The sequence below is a fragment of the Spinacia oleracea genome, chromosome 1 (assembly GCF_020520425.1).
Source record: "Spinacia oleracea cultivar Varoflay chromosome 1, BTI_SOV_V1, whole genome shotgun sequence".
NCBI classification, from domain to species: domain Eukaryota; kingdom Viridiplantae; phylum Streptophyta; class Magnoliopsida; order Caryophyllales; family Amaranthaceae; genus Spinacia; species Spinacia oleracea.
The window spans coordinates 86,158,107-86,177,277 of record NC_079487.1 but is presented as its reverse complement, the minus strand read 5'-3'; the positions used below and the strand labels follow the sequence as shown (position 1 = coordinate 86,177,277).

General features: G+C 34.8%; 2 long non-coding RNA genes across 8 annotated transcripts; one reads left to right on the top strand and one right to left on the bottom strand.

Annotated features, from left to right (window-relative positions):
• Nucleotides 1–2,530: 2,530 nt before the first annotated feature.
• LOC130465998 (uncharacterized) lies at nt 2,531–5,678 on the top strand. Its single transcript, XR_008926005.1, has 3 exons — nt 2,531–2,811; nt 4,610–4,807; nt 5,382–5,678. It is a non-coding gene; the product is annotated as an uncharacterized lncRNA (long non-coding RNA).
• Nucleotides 5,679–5,967: 289 nt separating this feature from the next.
• Nucleotides 5,968–17,511, bottom strand: LOC110802722 (uncharacterized). 7 transcript variants are annotated; one of them, XR_002537290.2, is made up of 12 exons: nt 17,141–17,507; nt 16,311–16,868; nt 16,091–16,153; nt 15,961–16,011; nt 15,752–15,869; nt 14,920–15,000; nt 13,916–14,009; nt 13,667–13,806; nt 12,307–12,414; nt 11,128–11,366; nt 10,961–11,049; nt 5,968–10,428 (listed from the first exon to the last, which is right to left on the bottom strand). It is a non-coding gene; the product is annotated as an uncharacterized lncRNA (long non-coding RNA). The 7 variants fall into 7 exon arrangements; XR_008927095.1 differs by lacking the exon at nt 5,968–10,428 and adding an exon at nt 12,006–12,092 and having other exon boundaries at nt 10,716–11,049; nt 17,141–17,511; XR_002537294.2 differs by lacking the exon at nt 5,968–10,428 and having other exon boundaries at nt 10,716–11,049; nt 15,741–15,869; nt 17,141–17,509.
• Nucleotides 17,512–19,171: the final 1,660 nt, after the last annotated feature.

Sequence of the window (19,171 nt, the reverse complement as noted above, 5' to 3'; positions counted from 1 at the left end):
ATGCAATATTTCTGAATAATCCAACCTTTATGACCCAACTACTATTATTAAGCCTATGTGACCGGTTACCTGTTACAAAGTCAACATTAAAAACGTTGACAACCTGAAGTTGATTTTCCTCCTAAAATTTTGGACACGTCACATCACGTGCCACATAAACAGGATTTTCTATTTTTTTTTCCCAAAAACCCTTAACCCTTCTCTCCTCTTAACCCTTAACCCTTAACCCAGATCCAACAGTTGATTGGTTTAACCCAGTCATAGGAATTGCTGATTATTTTTGACGAACTTCGAATGGAGAGGTATGAGGGATCAACAATGGTGGAGAAGAGGTAGAAGAGAAATGATGAACAGAGGAGAGAGGAACGAAAATTGCAGAGATGAAGCAATTAAATCGCAGAGGAGAGAGGAACGAACATTAGAATAACAATTAAAAATAAGGAGGGGAAAAAAATGTAACGGTTATATTGCCACGTAAGGGTGAATACCGGTTACAGCAGGTTATTAACTTGCTAGGCTTAATAATAGTAGTTGGGTCATAAAGGTTGGATTATTTAGAAATATTGCATAGGTAGGCTTAATTAAACAAAATCGGGCAAAGGTTGGATTAATAATTACAAATTTTCCTAATTATTATAAGTTACCAAATATTTAAATAATAAATCAGTCTTCTATTAGAAAATATGTTTCCAATTTAAAATATATTTATAATTTAATATTTTACCTTTTAAGTAAAATTTCTCACCGACGGCGTAGAGTTTTCGTAGAACTCAACCTCTCATTCCAACCTAAATACTAATTTAATCTAATATATAAAATATAGCAGTTATAATAGGAGTTTTATTTTAACTTAACGATTTAACAAAATCAGTGCATCGCACGGGCTAAAATCTAGTACTATTATATTATGGAGTAGTATTTACTTTTTAATTAATACGAAGTACTTTATACATTTTCTTTTAGTTGATCTATTTCTTTAGACACGTTGGTAGTGCATGACATGAACCACTAAATTTTCAATTATTGATTAATGATTAAGGTGAAAATACGTGCCTTATATAGAAAATATTTATGTCACTGATGTTAGAAAGTAAAACTGAACAAACAAAAATCTTAAAAAAAAAGTGCCTCTATCAAGTTACTCTTGGAAAGAAAACCAAAATTTGGATTATACGCTCCGGTGTGCACAATGTTCACTGTGCACCAGAATGAACATTCATTGAGCTCCTATGAATATGGAGGTACAAGTGAAATATTTTAATATATGCTCTTTGCATTTGAACTATATGTTCATATATAAGTTTTTTGGGTATAAACAATATGTACTTTATATTTAAACTAAATATTCATTTAAAAACATGATGCACAGTGAGTATTGTGTATCCGGATGCATAAACCACATTTTGATTTTAATCCACACTACTAAGCCTACAATTTTTGCTAACGCGTGCTAAAGGCTTAGGAACACTGTAAAAGTTAAGACTGATTTTGTAATGTTGATCTATTGGTGTATTTTCCTTGTTCATTTCATAGCCCGATGTTTCTTCGATTAAGGAAGGATGTAGGGAGGTGGTGGTTATTCGTTGAAAACCGCCGATGATAATTCAGTAGGAACACTGATAAGATGGGGGTGAATTGTTTTAAGGAACTTAGTACGTTTCTTGCGGAATTTAAACGTTAAAGGAACAACGATCAATAAACAAGAAGAATGTGAAAATGAGGAACCTTCTTGACACTAATCAAGAAGGAAAACCTCAACCTCTTTATATATTGCAATGCCTCGAATACAATACACTCAACAACTCGAGTTCCACTTGAACACGACACTAGTACATAATTGAGCTTATGTAACACGCGTTGGTAACACTTTTTGAAATGCAAAATTACTAGATTTTTAAGTAACACTTTGGTAACATTTTTAAAAAAATGTAACACTCAAGGTAACACTTTTTACATAGGTAACATTTTATGGTAACACTTTTAAAATAGGTAACAGTTTATGGTAACACTTTTAAAATAGGTAACAGTTTATGGTAACACTTTTAAAATAGGTAACATTTTATGGTAACACTTTGAAGTGTTACCTTATTTTTTAAGAAGGAAATTAAATATTTGCAATAAAAATTAGGGCTAATCCTAAAATATCTCATATTGATAGAAAATTTAACTACTTGCCGCCAAAAGGAAAAATAGAATTTGGGTTTAATTTCTCAGAAAATTCTGAAACTGCAAGAGACCAAAAAATAAAGAAAAAAAAATTTGATCTTACGTTTAATTTTCTAAAAATCTCTAAACTTTCCCCTTCCCCAACAATTCGATCATTATTATCTTTATCTATTCCATTTATTATTTTTAGTTAAAAATATAATTAGTTTGGTGATAATTAAAGCGGCAATTTTTTCCCGGGTCTGCTCTAAAATCAACGATGACCAGAGTTCTAGATACGACCAGTAACTCGTCGTATTTGTGATATATGTATTTTTTTTTTAATTGAAATGACCCAAAAAACGAATGAAATGGAAAAAAAAAAAATGCTAAACTAACGAAACAAAAACCCTCTTCCCTTTCGCATCTCCTCTCCTCTCCGCCAAACATGGCAGCAGAATTCTTGCTACCCTAATTCTCACCACAAAACAGTGCGAATTTCTCCCAAAAACCTCAATTTCTTACTCTATCCGAATAGATCTGGTCATAATTTGTAGTTTCAATTCTGAGTATTGAGTCGGCGATTCCAATTTGCTTTTCAATTAGCCAATTGTGAAGATAAGTGCGAAATTGACTCTCCTTCGAGGAGTTTGAACCGTTTTAGAGGTAAGACGTAGTTTTTAATTGTGTTAATTATGCTTTATTTCCTTTTCATTACTGCCTCCAACCCTCAATCCAGATGAAGTTGGCATTTCGAAAGTGGGTCTTCTAGTACTACTAGGGTTCATCAAATTGGGATGTTCACACTAGCTTGATATTTTTTTTAGGTAATTTTACAGTGATATGATCTAACGGAGGTGCAATATTTGCATATTGTTAAGGTCTCTCTTTGTATCTTCTCTTATTTGTTCAATTTTATTTATTGGTTTATGATTCATTCTTGTAAGACTATATGTCGTGATATTTATCTGTCGATTTTTTCGAATTATCATGGTAATATCGAGTTTATAACATATCATTGTTGGGATTAATTGTAATTTTGCAATTTTGATTCTAATTGCCGGAAAAATTGGGGATAAATGGTATGTTTTCTATTTTCCTGTTTCGGTTTTTTTTTCAGAATCTGAGGGGCTTTTTTTTATTGAATTGATGTTGGGATTTAATTATAATTTGTATGTTTTTGATAGGTTAAGATGTATTTAACGAATGGAATAATAGTTGCCAATCTCAAATAATATTTTGAAAACATAATATCACTAAGAATATGCTTTTAAACAAATCAAGAACCATACCTTTAGCCTTGGGGAATTTCATAATTAATTAAGCTTGATATGCATCCCTGTTGAATTTTCAAGGGTTACATACACTTAGATTAACAAAATCGATTTACTAAGTAAACCGCATTGATCGATTATTTATGTTTTTCATTGAATTACCGAGTTTAGTTATAACTTATAAGAAGCAAGAGGGTTGTCTGCATTTTTTTTTTTTTCTGCTTATTTTAGTTTTCAACACTGTTCTACTTTGTCCATTTGGAAAGACATGGACTTTGCTTCTCCCTATTATAGCAACATACTATATAGATGCCAATTGCGGCCAATGGATTATCATTGGTTATGAAAAAACCGTACCTTGCATTGTAAGCTCGTTTTTTGTTTCTTTTTGGGCGTGGTATGTGGAGAAAGGTGATTTAGAGTGGTCATTTAGTTAATTAGCATTTCTACTCTATTCATTGATTTGAAAATAAGAACCCTAAATTGAGTTTTGATACAACCTTATGAATTAAAAATGTAGGTAGACCGGTGGAATGGTAATATATATATAAATTTTGAGAATTTATTGAAATGTTCATCATAGTAGAATAAAATCTGAAATATGTCTTTGCATTTGGCTTAGTGATCTGAGGGTTGAGTCAGAGATGGATCTTCACTTGCATGGTATCAATGTTAAGGTTAAACCATCTTTTTGAGTGAAAGACGACATATGACTCAACAAGAAACATGCTGCTTTGGAGTATATTCAATTCGTAACCCAATTGAGACTGTTAGGAGTGCAGACCTGACATATTCACAAATAACTCGAGGCGAGGATTGCAACATCATGTATATCTGTAGATACGGGGTTGGGATTATTTGAGCAAGACTCGGCGTGTAACAGTTTAAAATTAAGCAACTTAAGTAAAGTTCGTATCCAACTTTATTAAGTAACCTTTAATGTCGTCATTTTGTTTCTCCATAATCTAAGATGAACAAGAACTCAATTGTAATGATTGATTAACTATAACTACTACAAGTCCACAATTTCCACAAAATTTCAATTGCTGCTCATCATTGGAATTGAGAATTGGAATTGATTTAGTTCTTTGATCTCATTATTTGAGTTATCTCGGTCAAGTAAGACGTGTTATTGCTGCTAATAATCTGGGGTTGCTTGGCTCTTGATAATCCAAGCCATTTTGTTTCAGTGTAGGTGAAATAGGAACAAACACAGGAGCTCATGCCTATCCAAGATGAATCTTCCTCCCTTCCCCACTTCACAATTACTGTACTTTCACAACTTTACTTTACTACATTTGATGCGTTTGTTTTTTCCACCGTTTTTTTTCATTCTAATTTTCTTCCTTGTCAACCCCAAGTGAAATGTCCATGTCCGACCCTTACAGGTATTACATTGCTTTAGTTTTTATTTAAATTATATATATATATATATTTGGTCTATTGATTTTGGTTGGTACTCTTTATTTTGATGCATTGAACTGGGTTGTTTTTTGATTTTGTAACTACTGTTTGTTTTTAAGAAATTAAATCAAGAAAGACATCGTGAGAGAAAAAAAAGTAAGGAGTATTAGTTCTAGAAGCTTGTGTTGTTCTAGCTTTGTTCTCAACTCTTTTAGCTACAGAATGATTATTATTAGTACCTCTGAGATAATTGAGTAATTATTACATGTGACAGAGGGAGTGTTTATTCAAAAGTCATAAATAGTATAGTGATTTAGTTAGCATCTTACTTTAACATATGCACTTAATAAACTAGAGACCTTAAGCTTGGAAAGACAAAGACTCTGCCAATACAAAAAAGTTGGATAAAATTAAATTTCCTACATTTAATTTTCAAGTTAAGTTTATGACCGTTTACCATCATTCATTAGTATTAAGTTTAACTTTTATGAAACTAAAATTTGTAATTCTAATACTCTGGAACTCACTTGAACTGATGGTTGCCTTGTCTTGATTCAGGTTTGACTTAATTTTATTTTATTGCTGGAAGATGGTGGACGACGGTGAAGACTGTAGGGGACTACAAGCCATTAGGGAAGCGTTGCTTTTTCAATTTTGGAATTTGGTGGTCTAGACAGATGTTGACCTCAGTTGACTAATTCACTTTGGTTTATTGATTTCATACTTACCCAAAAACAATGATGGGTGTTTGTAGATGTTTTTGTATATGTAGATACCTAATTCGTGCGGGGAAAGAGATCTCTGTTTTTAACTATGGGATTATATCAATTTAAATTATTGTCTATCGTATGTCAATTAACATCCGTGTTTGTTATTATACATGTTACTATATTTTATATTTAAAAATATATAAAAATATTTAATATTATGAATCATAATAATAATATTATATATTATTATTATTATTATTATTATTATTATTATTATTATTATTATTATATGGTGCTACTTTAAAATAAAAATGTTACCTATTAATTAAAAAAGGTGTTACATTAGTTTGCAAAAAGTGATACATGATGTCGAATAAAGTGTTACTATATGTCAAAAAATGATTAAAAAATGTTACCTAATAATTAATAAGGTGTTACATTAGTTCATAAAAGTGATACATAATGTCGAATAAAGTGTTACTATATGATTGAAAAATGTTACTATAGATAAATAAGTGTTACATAAGAAATAAAAGGTAACACTTTAAAAATGATACCAATGATATAAAAAAGTGTTACATAAGAGGGTCTATAGTAACACTTTTAAAAGTGTTACCATACGTTACCCAAAGTGTTACATAAGACCTTAGGGAACATGGGCGGATGTATCACCCACTAAAGTGTTACCTATTGTCTATAGTAACATTTTTACCACTTTATGTATCACTTTTTGGGTGTTACTTAAGGTTCATTATGTACTAGTGCGAGTCCCCACAGCAATCCCCCGTTGATTCCTGTGCTTGCTCCTTTCACACTCTCTCGCTGACTTGCCTCTAAGTCACTTTAAGGATCACTCAACCCTTACACTCAAAACTCAAGGATCACTTGATCCTTAACCCCACAACTCAAGGATCACTCGATCCTTAACCCCACAATTACAACTCGAATTATGAAAACTCTAGTATTCAATAAAGCTTATGTACAATAAAGGAACTTTGAGAAACACGCTCTTTTGTAAACTGACTTTTATAAAAACTCTTAAGTTCTTTAGAAATGTTGCACGTTGTCAGTTGTGATTTGAGAAATGAAAATTCTTTTCCTTTTATAGAAGAACTTCCTAGGTCAGTTTCCCATGTTCCCCTCAACTGCCACTAACAGTTACTGGGAGCAGTAACGTGCACGTTGATTGTGAGAAACAGGAAGACTTTTTCAAACCACTTTTAACACGTTCAGTTCAGAGAAAATAGTGGGAGTAGTTTTAGGAAAAAGTAAAAACCTTTTCTTGGAAAACAAGGAATTCTGAATCAGAATCCAATGCTGATTTTATTAAAATCGTTTTATTAATTTGCCAAAGATTTTTCCTTTATAAAACTTTATTTTATTTACAAAAATTATTTTCTCAAAACGTATTAAAATGCACGTGTTCCTTTTGTTCCATATTATGCATAAACGATATTAAAATACTTACACAAAATCTAAACATAAACTCATATGTTGTAGCTTTCATGTTGGCACCTTTTGAAGCTTCGCTTGAACGCTTCATGCATTGTTCCTTCTCCGGAACATTGATGATCCTCATAATATATGAGGAACACCCTTAATAACTTGTTTAGGATCAACTGTTGAGGATCAACCGTTGAGGACCAGCCACTTTGAGGATCAACCACTTTGAAGATCAACCACATTGAGGATCAACCACTTTGAGGATCAACCAATTTGAGGATCAACCACTTTGAGGATCAACCACATTGAGGATCAACCACATTGAGGATCAACCATCTTTAGGATCAACCACTTTGAGGATCAACCATCTTTAGGTCAACCATCTTGAGGATCAACCATCTTGATGATCAACCATCTTGAGGATCAACCTTCTTGAGGATCAACCTTCTTTGAGGATCAACCTCTTAGAGGATCAACCTCGTTGAGGATCAACCTCTTTGAGGATCAATCTCTTGAGGTTCAACTTCTTGAGGATCAACTTCCTGAGGATCAACCATTGATAACATTTGCACACTGATTGATTCTTTAGGAGCTCCTTATATTGCTTGGTGTTTGTTCCACATGCTTAGTTTGTCCAACTCAGGCACTCCCTAACTTAGCATTACAATAACACACTTAAACAATAATTAGGAAGTTTGCGTTGTCATCATCAAAACTCAGAATCAACAATATTCCCCCTTTTGGTGATGACAACATAAGCAAACTTTTTCCAAAAGAAATCAAACGTATTTGCATTCCTAAACAAGCATTCAAGTACAATTAAATTAAATAAATAGTTTAATATAAAACAACATAAAAAAATAAAGAAAATACACTTTAATTTTTTTATTATATATGAAGAAGAAAAACAATAAAAAAATGAACGTAAAAAAACCTTATAGTGAGAAGAGAGTTAATGAGATACATGGAAACAGGTAAGATCATTCTAAGAAAGTTTGCATTCTTTTCCCCCTGTTGGCATTAACAAAAAGAAAAAAAATACAAGGCAACAATATAATATTCATAGCACCCCACGATCAACGTTTGACAAACTAAGTTAGCCTCAAAGTGAAGTATCAACATGCACAATTAATCGTAAGTATAATATATATTTAAATAAAGCAACCAAGTTTTAGAGATGGGTTAATTAATGTTCCACAGGTTAAAAAAAAATAAAAATAAAAATAGATGTTTCCCAACAGAGGGTTACATACCAAAAAGAAAAAAAAAAAGAAAAAGTTCCAAACAAATAATAAACCAAGGAACAATCAAAGTAGACGATTAGGCTTAGGTGGTGAAAGGATCAGTCTCAAGTTTCTGAAGAATAGTAGAGGAACTCGTAGTTACTTGAGTGTTGAGTTGATGCAGACCAGATCCTATTTCCTAGATTATTGACACTAAAGCACCCACCTATGCCTGTAGCTGAACAATCCTTGCATCCGTGCCTTCCTGTACATCTAACATCCTAGCCATCATTTCCTTAAGTTGACCAACCTGCTCCTTGAGTTCCTCAATGGAGGGATCCTTCTGTGATCCCAAGGAACTAGAGGAACTAGCAAAAGAATGAAAGCCACCAAAACCACTAAAACCAACAGGAACAGCTGTAGGGGGAGGAACAGGTACTACTCTAGGATTAGGAACAACATCCTTGGGTTGGGATGCTTGTTCCTTCTCCTTATTTTCAATATTAATAGCCTCCTCTCCTTGTTCCCCCTCTTCATCCTCATCATCACAGGATATATCAACATATGCAGGAGGAATACTTACTTTTGCTCCTTTAGTAGCAATCCGCATACTCCTTCTCCCTCATGTAGGTGATTTAGGAACACCCTTTTTCACCTTCTTCTCTTTCGCCTGTTTCTCTACCTTTTTCACTTTCTTAACTTTTACAGACTCTTCCTCCTTTTCACTTACATCCTCCTCATCACTGACCGATTCGGTCTAATCTAATCTTATTTATTACAACACCTTCAACCAAATAAACCTTCTTGGACGAGAGGACATTCGCCGCTTCCTTTTCTGACCACCGCCCACTTCCCAATTCCCCCAACGTTCGACCGACTACTCCTTCCCCTTGCGAAGCGCCACTATTGTTGCCGGTGAGAATTGACTCTTTGCCGGTAATGGGTCGAGCAAGGTTCCAAAATTTGGGGTTTTTTGTGGAGAACGAGTTTGGAGTGGTTTTGAAGTATGAATTGGGGATGTATCCATGGGAATAGGGGAAGTGAATGTCTTTATTTTAGTTTTCAGATATTTGTTTATACTTGTTCTCACCATGGTTGATGAAGGGAGATGAAGAGGTGGGGAATAGAGTGTGAGAGGGGAACAAGGTGGAGGGGAGGAGAGGTTTGACTGTGTATATTCTTTTTGGGGGCTTGGGTAGGTGAGTTCCATTGGGATAGGTTGTTTCATTAGTTTCTTAATTGTTGGAAACAAGAAAAATTTAAGGATTAAACAAATTATGAGGAGTTTTATGAGAATTAGGATGGATGTATATATATGTGGAAAAATAAATAATAAAAGACGTAAAAGAAAATAAATGATAAAAATAAAAAAAATAAAAGATGTGAGAGGATCTCGGAAAATAAAATAAAATATTGCAAATAACCTGTTTGTGGAACAACTTAATTTTGCATCTCGTATTATTGGTAGTTTATGTAATTATATATTATGCACTTTCATTTTGTAGGTTGATCCTTAACGATGGTAAACTTCAGCTATGCTTTCGCACATAAAATTATGAATATATATCGAAGTCCATGTATTTAATATTAAAGTTATACCTTGAGAGGATCTTCCTGCTTCCTTAACTTAGCTTGATCATTCCCAGTTCCAGTCTCATTTTCTCGTGCTTCTCTCTGCTTGTTTACTTTGTAAGATCCTTGCACATACTTTCGTTAGTTGCACCAAATAGTATATTATCAACGTAAATTTGTACAACTAGTGAGTCAGTTCCTTTTGATTTTAAAAATAAAGTTTTTTCGTTTAAAATTATTTTTCAGAAGGAATTTAGATGATATTTCGTACCACGATCTAGTAACTTGCTTTAACCCATAATGAGCTTTGTCAAGCTTATATATGTGGTTTGGAAATTCAGGATATTTAGAATCGGGAGGTTGTTCCATATAGACGTCTTCTTCTAAATATTCATTTAGGGAAGCTTTTTTGACGTCCATTTGGTACAACTTAATTTCTGTAAAGGCTCCAAAAACAATTAAGGTTCTTATAGTTTTTAATCTATCAACAGTAGCAAAAGTTTCTTTGAAATTAGTACCCGCCTGTAGATTATGGCATTTAACAACTAACCTTGCTTTGTTCCTGACTATTGTTCCATGTTCATCAAGCTTGTTCCTGAGCATCCATTTGAGTCCTATCCCCTTCGTGTTATTTGGCTTGATTATGGAGAGGAACGACTGGAAAGTACAGAAGTTCCTGAGTTGAGACCTTGTTTCACTAGTAGAAAAAATATCATTTACAGCGCGCATAAAAGGGGCTTTTTGCAGCGTTTTTGAGCGCTGCAATTGTGATGGCTGCAAATAATTGACTTTTATTTGCAGCGAACATAAACGCTGCAAAAAACCATTAATAGCAGCGCATGGTGTTTCACACGCGCTGCAATTAGTGTCTATTTGCAGCGCTGATGTGCATAGGCATTGCAAAAAGAGATTTTCAAAGGGAATTTTCTGCCACAATTTGCAACTTTGGTTTAACAGTGCGCGCTGCAAATAGTGCATTTATTTTACAAAAAAAATAAATTCCTACATTAATACATTGGTACTACTACTCGGTACTAGCCTCCATAATTATGTTCTAACATCCATAAATACATAAATAACATCCACAAAAAGTAGTGCCAATGTGATAAATTTGAAATATATTGGTGAATTAACTTGACCTATCAGAAACATGTTAATTACAATACTTAAAGAATGTTCTGTAGCTCACTGCTTGCTCGATATTAGTGAGAAATCTTCCCATGCCACCCTCCTCACAATCTCGCCGAGGTACATACATGATATTGTTTTCTCAAATATCTGTAACAACATCATGCAAATAATTACCAGAGTCCAGAGATTTAAAAGCATAAGTTCTGATGCTAAGCCACTAAATACCTGCTCACCAGGATTGATGCTAGCAGCATCCATTCCCCTATCATATTCAGTCAACAGAAGTCCAGTCGAAAATGCTCCCCATTCATTGATATAGAAATTACAGATTACGTAGTGAAAAAAAGAGTTAGTGAGAAATCTTTAAGTGAAGTGATTCTGGCTTACAGTTGTTCCCGACTTTGATATTTGGCCAGGCAGCTTAGGAATGGCATCCGTCCTCTCCACATAACACACATTGGTTCCTGTTCCAAAGATCACAGCGATCATGACATCATACTAAATTTGAACATCCAAAAGCAACCAGAATAGAGAAAACAATATCAGGTATGTACCTCGCCTATGCATTTTTTATATTAGGATCACGTACAAAATGTTGACCAGCAGCATACAAAATTTATGTACTTAGATAATAAAAAGATAATCAACAAAGAAACAATTTAGGAAATTTTTAAAACTAAACCCTAATCGGCATACATCAATTGATTTCGTACAAAATTTCAAATAAACAGATCTTTGGCAATTAATTCAATGATCTATCAAACTAATCAATCAAATTGGCAATTGAATTTTTTTAATAAAGAATTGGTAAAAATTAAGATCAAACACAAAAGCAAGTTGAACAAAAACAATTCACAAATCAAACATAAAACTTAACATCGAAAATGTAGGGTGCCGCTAAATTTCCAACTGTATCGTTAACCTAGTACTGTTAACCTAACTGTATCAAACATGAAACAGTTCCCAGTACTTCGCTCCCGCTAAATTTCCAACTGTATCGTTAACCTAACTCGTTTCATTAGTAAAGAGCAAGCACTCTTTCCTAATGCTTGCTAAAAGGCTACGAATTTATGATAGCCAAACATTCAAGATTCAACACATACCAAAGTTGAGACTTGCATTTCTAGCCCTCATTTATTCATTGACCCGCATTGACCATAAGCTATTGCACCGAGATCAATTAGTGAATGCTGCGAATGAGGAGTTGGTAATGAGGTTTTTTCTACTAGTAGAAGTTCTAAAAACAAGTTCACGTGAGTTTAGGAACTTGGAATCTTTTTCTTATCAACCACCAAGATTCTTCTTTTAAGCCCTAAACTAAAATTTAGCTTGAACAAACTTCTAAAACAATAAAAAAACCTTCGCAAAAGTTGTTCAATTATGTGAAAAGGTAGAATGCTGTACCAGACTGCCCTTTCTTTGGATCCTTGAAGAGTTGAATGTTGTTTAAAATCTCCGCCAGGGCGATGTACATCAAACACCCTCAGTGTTTTGTTGTACCCAGCAAATATCCTGCGAAGGAATTGAGTAACATGAGAAAAGATGAGAATAAGACAAACCGCTAAATCATTTCTGCCAAATCATGTAAACATTGCACACAATTCAGGTATAGTCCTCGAATTAGATGGTGTTCAACACTTGAATTTGACAAGATACAAATACATGAAAGTAAAAACCAGAAGAGCAAGGCAACAAAGAATTCTCCAAGCATATGATGGTATATACTTGGTTCCAGTAGGGTTGAAAGCAATTGAAAAGGCTGCAGTAATCTCATTCATAGCATCAAAAGCTCGATATGTACATCGTAACTGAAAAACTAATCCAAATAAGAAAACTATAATGACCAGAGGAAGGCAGAAACCATAAATTCAGTAATCCCAAACCTTACAGCAATCCCAATCTTTTACATAGATAATTCAGCAATCCCAACTAACAAGCAATAACAAACTCCTTAAAACTAGCAAAAATCAGATCAGCTCAGCTTAGTTACATGAAATCAGGTTAGGAAAAGCTAGCAGAATAGCAAATTAGTTCAGAACGCAGTACAATAGAGCAACAAATCAGAGCAGCAAATCAGATGATTCCTTACTAGCTGTAATGACTCACTAGTTGTATGGGAGTTGTATGGGGTTAGAAAGGATCACGGGTCCAGAGGGACTTCTGATGTTTGATGCTAACAACATTAGGATTTCCATCCAAGCTAATAAAGTAAAGAAGATGGAGTTGCACGGGATTCAATTACACAAAAATTGGCGGTCGGTAATTTATAACTACAAATGAAACTGTAGTAAGTTTAAAGTTCTAGATAAACTTTGGAATTTTGACTTTGATTCCAAACAAAAATGGATAAGGTCATAAGAATTAAAGTTCTTAAACAATACAGAAGGTAGAGTAAAATTTATTATAACTCCTAAAAATATGCACGCACACAAGCACAAGACACACATGCACACTCAAACATTAGAAGAGTACACACTCTCAGATTTTCTTCACAAAAGAGTGCAACCAAAAGTAGAATATAAGATGATTGCACATTAGTGAAAGTTCTTGTCTTTTTTTCACAGTAGACTAGAAAACTTCGATGATGGAAAAATGATAACAATAGCTACTTTATTTGTGACTCATGAACAAAGACGCTCAATGTTTGACTAAAAGCTATACAAAGATGATCCTGAATAATCGAATGTATCATTTAGGAGTAACAGCTGGATGACATGTCACTACATGAGTACTAAATACACAATTTTCTGAAACAACTAAGTACCTAGAAGGAAGGACAGCCTGAGGAATCAAAGGGGTATATGATGTTTCCCGTTCTGCCGCAAGACGTTGAGCCTTCTGGAATTCCTTCAAAACTGCTTGGAAATATTTTACAAGTTTTGCGTCAACAATCTTCTTGTTTGCCTGGATAAATGGAAGGAAGATGAAATCAAAATTTGGCTCGGGAACGCATTAATACCCAATTGAGGAAGGTATGCAGTCCATAAATCTGAAGTGTTGAAAATATACTTACACTGACATTATTGCCATGATCTGTGTCACTTGCTTGTTTGAGTTTATCTGAAGTATCCTTTACTAATTGCCCAATATGTAACCTTGTCTTGTGGCTATTAACAGGATGAAACAAGTATCAGAGGATATTAGTTCAAAATGGAATAAACAGTAAACACCACATTGCAAAACAAGAAGCACTGGAGAGTCCTTATGAGTTTTTAAAACAACCAAGCCTTATAAACCATGTACAGACAACACAGAGTATTACCCTAGGAATTCAGTTTAAGATAAACAAAGAAGGACGATGAGCATTGAAAGTGAAATAATTTACAATCAACAAAAAAAATTGGGATAAGCACTGGAGAGTGGGATAAAATCTGTTGCATCAACAACAAAATATTGTAACTCAACCATTTGAATACCACGTGAATGACTAGGATTGGAAAATTAACTCTTAAGTTTCCGTTATGTAAAAAAAAAGAGAAAGAATTCCCAATGGCAGCAGTTCATCTTTAAAGGATCTTTGCATAGATCAGACCTAGCACATTATCACAACCTCATGCAACTAAGAAAGTAGTTAAATAGCCAATTGAGTTCTAGGTAATTGCTCTAAAGATGACCAAAATTCTGAGAAGACGTCCATCGACCAATCAAACAGAAATTCAACAGCAAGATAGAGTGACCTAATCACACATGGTGAACATCATGGTTTCTATAGCCTCGGCAAGAATACAACCAACTTACTCCCAACACAAAATACATCACTAAATCTAACCCAACCTAGCTCATCCAATCAAGTTATCTCATAAAACACAAAAGTTCAAGAACACTAAAGAATCAAGTTATCTCATAAATTCGGCTTGCATAAGTAACAAGATTTATTCTTACAACCACAACCATGACATGGTCTGCCATATCTCAATGGAAAAGCACATTAATTAAAAAAGAAAGAGCTAAATCCACACAAATGACAAAAAGAACCATAAAAGGTGACCTTTGAAGCATCAGGATTTGGAAACTCACCCTAGTAGAGATCGGCGAGTTCTTCTTCTCCGTAGTTTTCGTTCTCCTTTGTTTGAGATTTTTGTGTAAAATCAAGAAAACCTACGAGTAAAATTGATACCAAAAATCACAGATCTGATAATAAAAGAAACCATAAAACAATTTATGATAACGACGAAATCCAACCTTAACGCTAAGAGTTGCTCGTACAATCTGCTACTGTATTAGTGTAATACACCTCCAAATCCCCCAAAGTAAGCATAACTTAATTATATACTTTTCATTTAGAAATTATAGAATAGCACATACTACGTAGAGATGTCAAAACTGACCCAACCTAAGAACCACAACTGAACCAACCTGTATTCGTAACCCCGTAACTGACTTATACCTGAAATTTGGGTAAAACAAGAAACCCTTAACCTAATCTGTACCCAACCCGATAAAACTGACAACCGATGTTGTATGACCCAAACCCGAACTCGACAGAAAGATGATCGATAATCAAATTGACCCGACCCGAAAGTGATCGGAACCCGATCAACACCTGACCCGCTACGAACCAGAAAACGATTGTAACCCAAAACATGTTGTTATTGTTATTACCCGACCTGTGAGGACTCATTACCCGATGTTCTACCATATGTGAAACATGTAAAGTGTTAAACTAAAATTATCCTAAGCTTAAAACTTTTGTAAATTCAAATAATTAAAATTTTGAATCAATACTATTGGTATATTTGGCGCACTAGTGCTTTTTGTTCTGACAGTAAACGAAGAATTCTACAAGTATTATTGAATTGGGGTAAGGAAGAAATTGTGTCATTGAGGTTGAGTCATACCAAGCTCGTACCTGTTAGGATGACATCTCCTTCCATAAGTGTCATGAAAGAACTGATGTAGCTAATCAGGAATGGGATTTTGAATATCATGTCTTTTGTTGATCCTTTCTGCTTCGATTCTCCATCAACCTTTTTTCATATAATTAAACTTGTTTACATTTTTATTAATACAATCACAAACAAGTACATAGAATGTATTTAATTACAGAGTTGAACTCACATCCAACCACAGCTCCAAGTTATGAGGATCAGGCACTGTAGATACAGGAATCTGCACAAAATTGACAAACCAAGGATAAATGATCTGCCATATGCTATCCTAGTTATTTGTCGAATTCGATATATCTTACCATTTCACTGATAGAGGTAAACGTGTCGAGTCCTTTAGCTAGTAGCCATGGAATGCCTGTTGCCTAATAGAAGGAAAGGAGAAAATGTGAAACAAAATGTCAGGGAAGTATCTGAAAGTTCACATACTATAGTTTTAATGATAATGTTATAAATTGACTGTATAGATAACAGGAATACTGAAAATGGAAAGATTTCTATTTAAGCAAAGAATCCACTTACACTGTGACTAATTGATGTGTTTAAATTATACTCTGGTTTGGTCTCACATTCCATTCCAAACAAAAAGGTGAAGGACATCTTTCACTGTGGATTCACATAACAAACGCATCTGGATTGGATTTTATTTATTGAAATAAACGGCTGCTGAGTTAGAATATGCTGCAGCATTGCTATTCCACGGTTAGCTTTGAAATTTTCTCCGTGAACAATGAAACTACTAATCAATGATTCAGTGTACTGTTGGCTATGCTCTGATGGTTTGGTTGTGTATAATTTTGTTGGTATCCCTCCTAAAACACCTTCTGCAAGCCCATATCAATCGACACAACACCCCTTACCCTGCACCCTCCCTCCTCTTTCGTGTATCTCTCCAATCTATCTCCTTCTCATCTCTCCCGTCTATCTCCTTCTCATCTTCCCCCTTCGGACCTTCCCCACCCTTACGGCCTTACCACCACATGACTGCCCATAGTCACACTGGATGAAAACTATCTCCTCCAAAAAGATAAGAAATCCAAGATCCCAAACCAATTTGACCACAAATTCAACAAGATCGACCTAAATAACATCAAAAACAACAAATCAAACCATAAAATGACCCGAATCAGTTTAACATAGGGTTTTCCCCATATCATGGAAAAGGATTTCGACTTAGTAGTAGATTTTTATTTTAATTGCATTTTGTAAATTAACAGAACCCACCAGATTTTCATCAAATTAACAACTAAAACGAAGAACATTAAATCACCAACAATTCAGCAATTAAATCAGCGAATCTTCATAAATCATAAATTCGAAGAAAACGAAGAGTTTAAAAACCGAAACCTTACCGCAATAGCCGAAGCGAACGTCGAGTGTAGCACGAGGTCGACATCCTTCTCTCTCTATAGATCGGCTTGAAAATATAACACAAAATTGTAAGAGATGAAAATATTCTACTCATCTAGATTATGAGAGTTGGAAGAAACAGGATTAAAGCGCGATTTATCAAAAAAACCCATTGAACGATTTGGAAGAAAGCGGTATCAAGGAGAATAGAGAGATGGCGAATTATAGGATTTGACATGAAATGGGCGGAGAGTTCTAGGGAGAACGAGGGAGCTAAAATTTTAGATCTGATGAAGGTTCAAGCAGCGCGTTTGTTTGGTTGGAGTTGCAATACACGGCCGATTCGCAGTGTGGGCTCACTGGGTGCGCTAAGAATGCACCGTTGATTTTTTTTTTCCAATAATTGCATCGTTTGATAGCCCATAAAAGTTGTAATTAAATCATTTAACCTTTGACCCGCGTTGACCATGACATTTTGCAACATTCGCAGATTAGCTGAGTTGCAAGAGGAGAGTTGCAAATGATGTTTTTTCTACTAGTGTTTGAGTTCTCCTTACAATGTTGCTGACGATTAGTTCCATTTGATGGGAACTCTGAAGTTTCCATGGTTTACGTTGAATTTGAGCCATGGGAACATCCAAAGTTTCTTCAGTTGCTTCTGTTCTTTGAACTCCTTAAGTTACTCTTGATCCTGGAGTTCCTTGTTCCTCTTGTTCCTCTTGAACGGAGACTCCAGTATTTTCTGCTTGTTCCTCTCGGATAGGAACCTCTTGATTAGCTTGTTCCTCTTGAACATGAACTTCCAGATTATTTTCTACTTGTTCCTCTTGCATAGGAACACCTTGATTTTCTGCTTGTTCCTCTTGCATAGGAACACCTTGATTTTCCGCTTGTTCCTCTTGCACAGGAACACCTTGATTTTCTGCTTGTTCCTCTTGCATAGGAAAACCTTGATTTTCTGCTTGTTCCTCTTGCACAGGAACACCTTGATTTTCTGCTTGTTCCTCTTGCATAGGAACACCTTGATTTTTTGCTTGTTCCTCTTGCACAGGTACTCCCTGATTCGCTTTGATTTCTTGAATTACTGGTTCATCTATCCTTTTATTTGCATCTGTAAAGTGAATCAAACCAAGTTCGAAATCCTCTTGTTCCTGAACTTCATCAATATTATTAGTTTCATCAAGATTAGTATGTACATTTTTAACTCTTCTAAAAGAGTCTTTAAGAGAGTTGTTCCTGTCAGGCAGTTCCAAGAACCTACCATGTACCTCATATCTAACATTATTTAGGTAGGTCATGTGATCTTTACTGGGCTCCAATGCCTTATTACTTTGTTCCTTTATTGCACTAAGCTTTTTAAAAATAACTAGAGTTTTAATCGGTGATTCAATTAACCTATTATTAGACAAAGATTGAGAGATTGTGGAACTTACCTCGTTTAACGGATCTTGCATTGTTCCATCAATCTTTGCCATGAGGCATAGGTTGGCAGTTTCTTTTTCTGGTTGGTTATCATCGTCCTCCGAGTCTGTAACGTCTCCCCATGCTGCAATCATTGCCTTTTTGGGTTTGGAAAAGGTGGGTTTGTTAAATCTTTCTTTGACTTGATCCTTTCCTTTTCCTTTTTGATTTTCCCACTGAGGGCACTCCCGGATTTGATGGTCAGGATCACCGCACTTGAAGCATCCTTGGTCGGATTTGGAACCAATTGTTCTTCTTCCGGAGTTCCTTGCTTTTTGATTTCCAGGTCTGAGGTTTCTGTATAATCTTTTCATCCTTCTGACCAAAGTGGCAGCCCCTTCTTCATCCGGTTCTGAATCCTCCATTTCCTCATCCTTAAGAGCAAGACCTTGGTTCTTGGGATTCTCAGGAACAGCTGCTCTTAGATGTAGTTCATGTGTCATTAAGGATCCTGCCAGTTGCTCAATATTGAATTTGGTGAAATCCTTGATTTCAAACAATGTAGTGACCTTGGTTCTCCATCGATCATCTTGAGGCATGCTCCTTAGAACTTTCCTAACTTGTTCATCAGA